This window comes from Nicotiana attenuata, unplaced genomic scaffold (genome assembly GCF_001879085.1).
Source record: "Nicotiana attenuata strain UT unplaced genomic scaffold, NIATTr2, whole genome shotgun sequence".
Taxonomy (NCBI): Eukaryota; Viridiplantae; Streptophyta; class Magnoliopsida; order Solanales; family Solanaceae; genus Nicotiana; species Nicotiana attenuata.
The window spans coordinates 66398-77301 of NW_017671109.1; positions in this window are offsets into that span (position 1 = coordinate 66398).

The window sequence follows — 10904 nt, forward strand, 5'->3', positions numbered from 1 at the left end:
CTTCAGCAGATAGAGATTCCGGAGTGGAAATGGGAGCGCATCACCATGGATTTTGTATCTGGACTCCCACGGACCTTGAAGAAGTTTGATTCCATTTGGGTTATTATGGATCGGCTGACCAAATCCGCTCATTTTATTCCTGTGTGTACCACTTATTCATCGGAGCGGTTGGTGGAGATTTATATTCGGGAGATCGTCCGTCTGCATGGTATTCCAGTTTCTATCATTTCGGACAGAGGTACCCAGTTTACATCGCGCTTCTGGAGAGTCGTGCAGCAGGATTTAGGTACTCGGGTGGAGTTGAGCAGAGCATTTCACCCCCAGACGGACGGACAGTGCGAGCGCACTATTCAGATTCTTGAGTATATGCTCCGTGCGTGTGTGATTGAGTTTGGAGGGTCTTGGGATCATTTCTTGCCATTGGCGGAGTTTGCTTACAACAACGGTTATCAGTCCAGCATTCAGATGGCGCTGTATGAGGCTTTGTATGGTAGGAGGTGTAGATCTCCGGTGAGTTGGTTCGAGCCGCGTGAGGCCAGGCTATTGGGCACAGAGTTAGTTCCGGACGCATTGGAGAAAGTTAAGACGATTCAGGATAGACTCCGTACAGCCCAGTCCAGACAGATGAGTTACGCGGACAGGAAGGTTCGTGATGTTTCATATATGGTTGGTGAGCGGGTTCTGCTTCAAGTTTCGCCTATGAAAGGCGTCATGAGGTTTGGGAAGAAAGGGAAGTTGAGTCCGAGAATTGGCCCTTTTGAGATCTTGAGGCGAGTTGGGGAGGTTGCCTATGAGCTTGCCTTACCTCCCAGTTTGGCCGGAGTTTATCCGGTATCTCATGTTTCGATGCTCCAGAGGTATCACGGGGATCCGTCGCACGTGTTGGATTTTAGTTCAGTCCAGTTGGACAAGGATCTATCCTATGTTGAGGAGCCGGTGGCAATATTGGGCAGGCAGATCAGAAAGTTGAGGTCAAAGAACATAGCTTCAGTGAAGGTTCAGTGGCGGGGTCAGCCGGCCGAGGAGGCGACCTGGGAGATCGAGCAGGATATGCGCAGCAGTTACCCTCACCTTTTCACTACTTCAGGTATGTTCTCTATGCTCGTTCGAGGACGAATGAATGTTTAAGTGAAGGAGGATGTGACGACCCAGTCGGTCGTCTTAAGAATTTATGCCCCGATCCCCTATTAACTGCTTCCCCTAAGTTCATTTCTGCTATTTTGGTTTGCCGGGACGTTCGATGTTGAGTTTCAGAGAGTTTTGGGACACTTAGTCCCTAAATGAGAGCTTAAGTGTTGAAAGTGGTCCATAGTCGGAACAGTGTGAAGACGACCTCGGAATGGAAATACGATGGTTCCGTTAGCTCCGTTAGGTGATTTCGGGACTGGGAGCGTGTTCGGAATGTATTTTGGAAGTCAGTAGCTCATTTAGGCTTGAAATGCCGAAGTTTGAATTTTTGAAGTTTCCGGTCCGATAGTGAGTATTTGATCTGAGGAGCGGATAGGAATTCCGGAAGTTGCAGTAGCTCCGTCGTGTCATTTGGGATGTGGGCGCAAAATTTCAGGTCATTCAGACGTGTTTTGGTTAGGTTTTTGATCGAAAATGTATTTTGATGGAATTTGAAGTTCTTACGCTCAAATCATTGATTAATTCAAGTTTCCGGCGTTGTTTTAGGTGGTTTAAGGATTGGTACAAGTTTGTATGAGGTATTAGGTGTTATTGGTGCTTTAGGTTGAGGTCCCGGGGGCCTCGGGATGATTTCGGGTGGTTAACGGAAGAATTTGAGAGGTGTTGCAGTAGCTGAACCATTGCTGCTTCTGGTATTTTCGCATCTGCGGCTTGGGAACCGCAGATACGGTGCCGCAGAGGCGGATAAATGGCTGCAGAAGCGGCTTTGCTTCTTTCCCTCAGAAACCACAGAAGCGGTGCTATTCCTGCATAAGCGGAGCCGCAGAAGCGGCTCAGGCATCGCAGATGCGGCTCCAGCGTTTCTTTAGTTTCCGCAGAAGCGGAAGTTCCCCCGCAGATGCGATTTCGCACCTGCGACACCCATTATCGCAGATGCGGTCCCTGGCCTCTTAGTGAAAACCGCAAAATTGGCTCTTGTTCCGCAGAAGCGGGACCGCACAAGCGGTCCCTTGTCCGCATGAGCGAAAATGCTTGTGCAGATATAGAAATTTCGAGGGTTAGATTTCATTAGTTAGAAAAATCAAATTGAGCTCGGGGAAGGGCGATTTTCAGAGGGTTTTGAAGAGAAGACTATTAGGTAAAGTTTCTTTAATCCCTTCTAGCTATATTTCATCATTTTGTAGTTAAATCCATCATTAAAATTCGAGTTTGGGATCAAAAATGGGAAAATTGGGTGAAACTTCGTAGGCTAAACTGTTGGGTTTTCGAGTGGGTGTTTGACCACCGATTTGGGAGATTTTTATATGGTTAGACTCGCGAGAGTACGAGGGTTCTGAAAATGTGAAAATCATTCGATTCTGAGGCGTTGGCCTGAAGGGCATTTTGGTCATTTTATCTAGTTCCACGCTGTAGCTTTGAATTTAATAGTAAAACCAGTTGGGTGCGATGTTATTCACAATATGTAATTGAATTGAATAGATTTGGGCCATTTGGAGTCAGATACTCGTAGCAAAGGCGTGGTTTCCAGTTGATTTTTGAGCCGGTTCGAGGTAAGTGGCTTGTCTAACCTTGTGTGGGGGACCTTTCCCCTTAGGTTTTGTTATGTGATATTTTTGAGTTCCTGGTACGCGAGGTGACGAGCGCATACTTGAGCCAATTGTGGAAAAATCCGGTTTTTACTTAAGATATTGAGACTGAGCCTTCCTTCATATTTGCCTTATTGTACTTGGAATTATAGCCTGTGTTAGATTAGAAAAGCATGTTTAGTTGATCCAATTTGCCTAATTGTTTAAGTTGCCTTGACTGAACTACGTGAAGCATGCTAGGCTAGTACTACCTGCTGCTTGTCTTTGTACTTCCTTCTTAGTATCTTCTGGTTGTGGTTGCGCATTTACATTGGGACTACGGATGTGGGATTCCGGTAGCTCCCCCCTCCCCCCCCCCCCTGTTTGTTTACTTTGGGACTACGGGTTTGATTCCCGGTAGATCCCCCCTGCACTTTTACTTTGGGACTGCGGATTAGATTCCCGATAGATCCCCCTGCACACTGATAGTTGGACTACGAGAAGGTATCCCGGGAGATCCTTCGGATATACACATATGATGGACTACGGGACGGTATCCCGGGAGATCCAATGGACAGTTGAGAAAAGGACTACAGGACGGTATCCTGGGAGATCCTCATTGTTACCATTGGTATTGAGCTGTACTTATTCTGTGGTTGTTCCGTTCTTTGTGTATTTGATATTGCCTTGTTTAACCTGTCTTATCTCACTGTTGTACTCATTATTATTGTCAGTTTTTCATACTGTTAATTTATTATTATATTTTATCTTAGTAGGGCCCTGACCTTCCTCGTCATTACCTAACCGAGGTTAGGCCTGGCACTTACTGAGTACTGCTGTGGTGTAGTCATGCCCTTCCTGCGCATGTTTTTCATGTGTAGATCCAGGTACCTCTACTCAGGCGCACTTTCCTTGAGGCGAGGAGATACACGGAGACTTCGAGGTATATCTGCCGCGTCCGCAGACCAGGAGTCTCTATTCTGTTCCAACTTTAGTACTTAGTTTATTCCCTTTCTCTCAGTTGTTTAGATATTCTGGAGTTAGAGCAGCGTACTATGTTTCTGTTAGCCTGTGGTTCCCGTGAGTTTCCGCGTTTTGGGTTGAGATTTTTGACTTCCGCGATATATTTTTGAGTTGTATATGCCAGGTGGCACTTATTCACTGTTTTCTTCTAGTTTTGCTTAATTAAATTAAATGTTTCCACAAGTTATATAATTTTCCGCATTGTTAGGCTTACCTAGTTGTAGGAACTAGGTGTCATCACGACATGTTCATGGAGGGTGAACTGGGGTCGTGACAATGAACCTAAAAAACTTCAGCTCTATGGGCTGAAGTAAACAAAAAAGCATAGCATTGAAACATAAAAAAAAGATTACAAACACTAACAATCACCATCATCATCATCATCATCATCATCATCATCATCATCATCATCACAGTACTCCTCAATTTCTCTAAATATCTCATCATCATCACTATCGGAGATAACTATAGGGTAGTCGGGCAAAATACCACTGAATCCAAGAAGATCAATCTTCAACTTGTTGAATTCATCACGCAGCTGACTTTGTTCGACGATTACTCTATCCATAAGAGAAAGAATAGTCTTCAGGTTGTTTTGTAGCTTGGAATAGTTGTTCCAGCTGGGAAACTGAAAAACTATCAAACTGCTGCACAACCTTGTCGAATGAGGTTGAATAATCTCCACAACTACGTTCCATGTTAAGCCTGTTCTGGAATGATTGATTAACACAGATCTTTCGTTTGATTCTCTCCCAATCAGCCTTTATTTGATCCCACAAAATCATAAGATTAGCCACTGGTTTGTTATTGTACCACTCACACTTCAAAGCCTCCCACTTCTTCATAATTTCATCCATATTAGGCTTCCCACTTCTGCTTGCACCAGATATTTTTTCTTTAACAAAAGCTGAAAGACTAAGGATGAATATAAATTTAAAGAAATATGATAGAAGTCAATGAATGACTACGAAATTTTCAAGTGAAGAGATTGTTAATATAGACAAAGAGTTCACCTAATCAATTTAATATCTATAAATGTAAAAGTAACTTTTCAGCTGTTTTTACTGTTTTACGTTCAGAGAAATTGAATGACACAAGATAAGTAGGTGGTAAAAACAAGTATGTGGTAAATGCAAAAAGAATGTAACTTCAACCCCACAGTTTTTCTATAGTAAAAAAATAACTTCAGCCTGAAAAATAACTTTTCGAATCATTTACTATATAGTCAAACAAATTTAAATGAAAGATGAAGTAGTTGACAAAAGACAAAAAGTAGATAGTAAATGCAAAAAAGATAAGTATCAACTTAAAAAAATACCAAAACATGCTAAAGTTTTTCTCTTAAAGCTTTTTCAAAAAACTTCGGCCCAATGTGCTGAAATTTTTTAGTATATTTTCAAAAACATCAGCACTTGATAAGCTGATGTTTTTGTGTTGGATTCAATAGTTTTTGTCCTAAAGCTTTTTCAAAAAACTTCAGCCCAATGTGCTGAAGTTTTTTAGTATATTTCCAAAAACTTCAGCACCTGATAAGCTGAAGTTTTTGTGTTGGATTCAATAGTTTTTGTCTCAAAGCTTTTTCAAAAAACTTCGGCCCAATGTGGGAAGTTTTTTAGTATATTTCAAAAAACTTCAGCACCTGATAAGCTGAAGTTTTTGTGTTGGATTCAATAGTTTTGTTATGACTTTTAACCAAAACTTCAGCTTAAAAAGCAGAAGTCATTTACTTCATGCTTAAGTTTTTTCAAACAAAAATGTACTTAAAATTCATGATAAAAGACACAAACATATTTGTATAACACAAAAAGTGAATTAAAAAAATAATTAATGTATATTCACAAAATACAAATTATGTTCAACCAATCGTCTAATCAAAAAATTCACGGAGAGTCTCTTCAAAATCTCCATAATCATGTCCTTGTTGTTCTTCAGGAGTTTCATAGCCGCTATCTTTTTTCCACTTTCCATGAGCCCAAAGATTGGCAGCCAATTCTCTCCTGAATGTCAATGACTGACTTTGATCGAAATTGAAGACATCTTCTCTGTTCAACCGCAAATCAATAAACTTAAGAGCAAATATACCACAATCAACACTGCAAAAAACACATGAAAAAGAAATTGAAGAATAGTTAACACAAGGGCAAAAAATAATAAACATAAGATGTATGGTAAAACATATGCGAAACACGTACCTGTTAGTTTGTTGCGGGGTGTTCATCCACATAATATTGAATTTTTCCACAGGACTTTGCCCATAATATTTATTATGTTCCCCAAAATTCAAGCATTTGAGACAGTGTGGGATCAACCGGGCATAAATTCTGACATGTTAAATCGCACGATCGTATGTTACACTGCCCATGGAATCATACACAGATATAGTTTTATCTTCAAAGTCCAGAATTCCAAAAAAGTAGTGCGTAGATTTCTGGCCCGTCCTTGGCTTAAGTCGAAATGGAAAGAATACTTTTTTGGCAGATGCCCATGAGATACCACAGGAAAGGTCGAGCCCTTTTACGTAGTTGGCCACCTTTTCATTTGTTGATTCTTCCTCATACCAACTAAAGTCCGTAAGTGGCTGAATAACCGCTTCTTCTTTTAATTCTTCTTCAAGCTGTTGTTTGGATATCCTCTTTCTCTTTGATTTGCTCTTTTTTTTATCCTCCATTCTCTTTTGCTTCATTTTGTTAATTATCTTCATCTTTTCTTCTGAAGGATGAATACCACCCAGAATAGTCAAATACTGATCGAAAACTAAATCTGTTACTGCACATCTTGCTTTTGGATAACGTGGAAGGTGATAGCAATATTTTTTGCGCAAGTAATATATGCCCACATCAATATGCTGCAAATGAACAACAACAAATGATAACATGTGAAATTACCAATATGAAGTTTATAAAAAACACATTACATAACTACAAACAGCACGACAAAAACTTAAGTATATTCAGTCTGAAGTTTTAGCAAATAAGCTAAAAAACTTCAGCAGTTTACTATGAATATAGCTGAAATTTTTCAAATTACAGTGCAAAAACTTTACTATATAAAATAAGCTGAACTTTTGGGAAATACAGTTCAAAAAACAAACTTAATAACTTACTTCATCCGAAAGATCAGAGTCAGGATCCATAAGCTCAGTAAAGAATGATTTTGTAATATCAACTCCAGCTAATCTGAATGGATTGGAATCATATTCACTGGTATCCATCTCCAACCACTCCTTAAATCTTTGCATCAATCAACTGTCTTGATTAACATAATGGAATGGACACCTTCTTGTATTCTTTCCTACTTTCCAATCTTGACCCTTTGCTTTTTTTATGAACAACATAAGGAGATCTCAACCAAATACTCTCCATACGAATCCTTTTCTCTTTTTTATCTGGTTTTCCTTTTGCTTTCTCTACCTACTGTTCCGTCACAACTAACTGCTGCTGTTCAGCAGCAGGGGGAAAAACTACAGCCATCGTGGCAGATGCTTGACCAACTCCCTGCTGTTCACGACGTTCTTGTGTCTCTTCACGAACAACAACAACAGCAGAATTACCTTCTGAATCAGCCCCTTGTGTACTACCAAGTGAAAATGAACATAAATTGAAGTTGGGGATATCACTGGTGTCACACATAGGAGAACTAGAAATCTTCCTTCTCTTAGGTTTTGGAAGAAGTTCCGATGCATCAGATGAGATCTGCAAAAGCAAGGAAAATATAAACATAAATAAAACTGATAGAGAACACACATTAGGCAAAAAACAGTTTGTAATCGAATTGCAGAAAATAACTACATGGTCTAAGTGTTGCGACACAGATGGTGTTTGCATTCCAACAGATCCTGTATCTTCATGCAAAATAAATAAATAAATAAATAATACTGACTAAATTTTATAAAATAATACCAACACACTTCACACCTGTCTGTGAGGCAACGCGTGTGAATATATGTATTTCTCCTTTTTCATATTGCTCTTTAAGCTCACCAAATTCTTTTTGATCTGCCTCGAGTCTTTCTGAAAAATCATTCAAAAACATAAATAAAGAAAATAAAGTATGTAAAATTTCAAACTGTAAAAAATATACTTCGAAAAAATATAATAAATTCATGATCTATAGAATACCTTGACGTTTGTCTTCCGCTATGGTTTCCCTAGGCTGCATGCCTTTGTTGATATCAGCATCTCCAGCTTCATTCAATTGTGAACCAACGTCGAGGACCATTGCAGTATTCTCGGGAAGGTTTTTCTCAACTCTACCTTCATTCAATTGAGCATCATCGGAGAGTTTTTGAGTTGTGTCAATTGAAGCACAACTAGTTTCAACTTCCACTGCATATTCATAAAGAGGGGGAATAGATCAACTACTTTTTCTATAAATAAAACATAGAAAAAATTTATACCTGTACTAAAAATTTCACTACAGGATATTATTTAAAAAAACAGTTAAAACTTCAACTCTTAGAAGGCTGAAGTTAGCCAGTCACAAACAAAAACTTAGACAGTTACAAAAAAAAACTTCAGCTCTAGAGCTGAAGTTCGACAGTTACAAAAACAAAAACTTCAGCTCTATAGCTGAAGTTCACCAGTTACAAACCAAAACATTCACCAAAAAACATGCTGTAGTTTTTACAAAAAACACAAACACATGAAACAAAACTTCAGCTCCTATCTAAGGTATCATTGAAATATTATAAACTTCACACTTTGTACCTGTAGTAACAATTTCCTGTGTATCACCACCTAGAAGTTCTTTGCAAATAGCTAGTAATCCTCGATATCGATCGTCTTTCCTAATAGTGCATACAGGTGCTTCATCTCCATCACCAAACAAATTTTCCAAAGCACAACTCGGTGCATGTTTTTCAGTGGAAACAAATTGATCATCTGCACCTTTCTCAGTTGTTAACTTTTCATCATTTCCATCTTTATTCTGTCTACAAACACTGGATTGTTGCTCTCCACCTTGTTGTTCAACATGTTCATCGCCTTCAACAGCCGCTTCATTATGTGTAGCATTATCATCTGCGGCTTTACGCAATGCATCATGAGCAGTATGTTCTTCAGTCTCAACAACTTGATTATCTGCACCTTGCTTGCTTCCAATATTCTCAGTTGATAACTATGCTTCATCATTTATATCTCTGCTCAATCTATCAGCACTGGAACGTTCCTCTTCAACTTGTTCGTGAACATGTTGATCGCCTTCAACAGCCGATGGATGTTCGTAACAATCGTTCATCCTGTCATATTCTCGATGATTACTCAAATCAAAATTGCCATCGTCCATTCGATTTGATTTGTTGACAATAGTAAACAACTGTTCAAACTTCTCATCGAAATATTCCTAGAAAAAAATTACTAACAATGATTAATCTGAATAACATCAGCACAATAAAAAGACTTCTCTATAAATTAGCTTACCTTCACTTTTACAAAAACCGCATCCACAATAGCAGTTCGCTCCTCCTTTTTAAACTTATCAAAAACTTCGTTCACGATCGTGCTTCTCTCTTTTTCTGCATGCCTTTGAACCTCAGTCGTTAACCTCTACAATAGATACACAAAAAAATGTAGATATAGAAGAAAACTTCAGCTCAAAAAACATGTTGTACTTTTACAAAAAAACAAACACAAAAAAACATCAGATCAAAACTTACAGAGCATATTGTCTCAAGTAATTCATTGTCATCAAAGTCAGATGTAGAAGAGGTAGAACGACTCTGGGTACGAGATGATTCGCCAATAAAAGCAGTTCTATTCGGTTCTTTTGATCGATTCCGACTACGTGGTGATTCACCAATGACATAAGTTCGATTCGCTTGTTTTGATCGACTCAGAGTAGGTGGTGATTTACCAATGACAGGAGTTTGATTTGCTTCTTTTAATCGACTCAGAGTACGTGGTGATTCACCAGTTGAAGGAACTGCATTAACTACCTTTTAACGAATTCGGTTGCATGGTAATTGCCCAATTAAAGGCATTGAATTCAATTCCTCTTCTTTAGGAATTATATCCAATACCCTAAAGTCGCGATATCTCTGTTTAATACAAAAAAGTATATTATGAGGAGAAAAAAACTAATACATCAACATATTAACACAAAGACAAAAAAAAGTAACTTACTTCATGTTTACTGAACATATAATAAAGTTCGGGAAATTTAGGCTCTCCCACACATACATAACGTAACATCCTGGGGACCTGAGGCGTATCAAGGTACTCATCCTCTCTTATATACTTCTCCCGAATATCTGGGAAGCGGTCATAGAACCAAGCACATAACAGATATGGAAATCCACCAAGTTTATACTCAGTTGTATGGAATTTGTTCTGCTTGTCCAATACATGTTTCAGCGAATAAATGAGCTTCTCATAAGCCACATTACCCCAAGGATATTCAGCACAAACCTTATCATCTTCAACAATAGATGCATACTCCTCCGCCACACATAACTCGGTATTTTTCCCAAACAGAATAGACTCTACCACAAGAATTTCCATAAGCTTAACTGCATCATTATCACTCTCGCATACGTGTACATGATTCACAGCATTCTTTGGAATTTCATTGCGAGTCATAAAACTTCGAATATCCTTCAAAGTCACACCTTTGACTTACCAAAATAGCGCTTCAGAAGATTGCTCTCTCGATTAATTGGTTTTTCAACATTGTGTGTTGTGATCCGCAAACCACACATAATATGAAAGTCTTCAAGGGTGAAGGAAACATAATGCCCAAAAATCTTGAAACTAATGGAGTCTCGATCATTCGTGAATATTCGAGAAAGACATAGACAATGAACCAACTTCATGCTGCATTGGAAATTCTCCATAGCCATAATGTATCTAAATGTACCATTATTAAGCTTATTCTGTTGAGTAGGAGTCAAGAAAGTTGCAACAAATTTCTTCAAATCATGGTTCCCCTTCCAGTAACCCTTAGAGTTAAACCAATCTCCAAACTCAAAATATCTTTGTCCTGCTTTTGTAGGTGGAGGAGCAGGGACATAAGGACTTTAGGGGTATTACAGGTAGCCTAGGTGCTTTAGGTGCTTTGCCTTGTTTAGCTGCATTAGGATCTTTAGGTGCTTTAGGAGCCATCTGTTCAAAAAAAGTAAAAGATACAAAAAATAACATCAGGACATTATCAAAAAGATCAGTTAAAACTTCAATGCCTAAGAAGGCTGAAGTT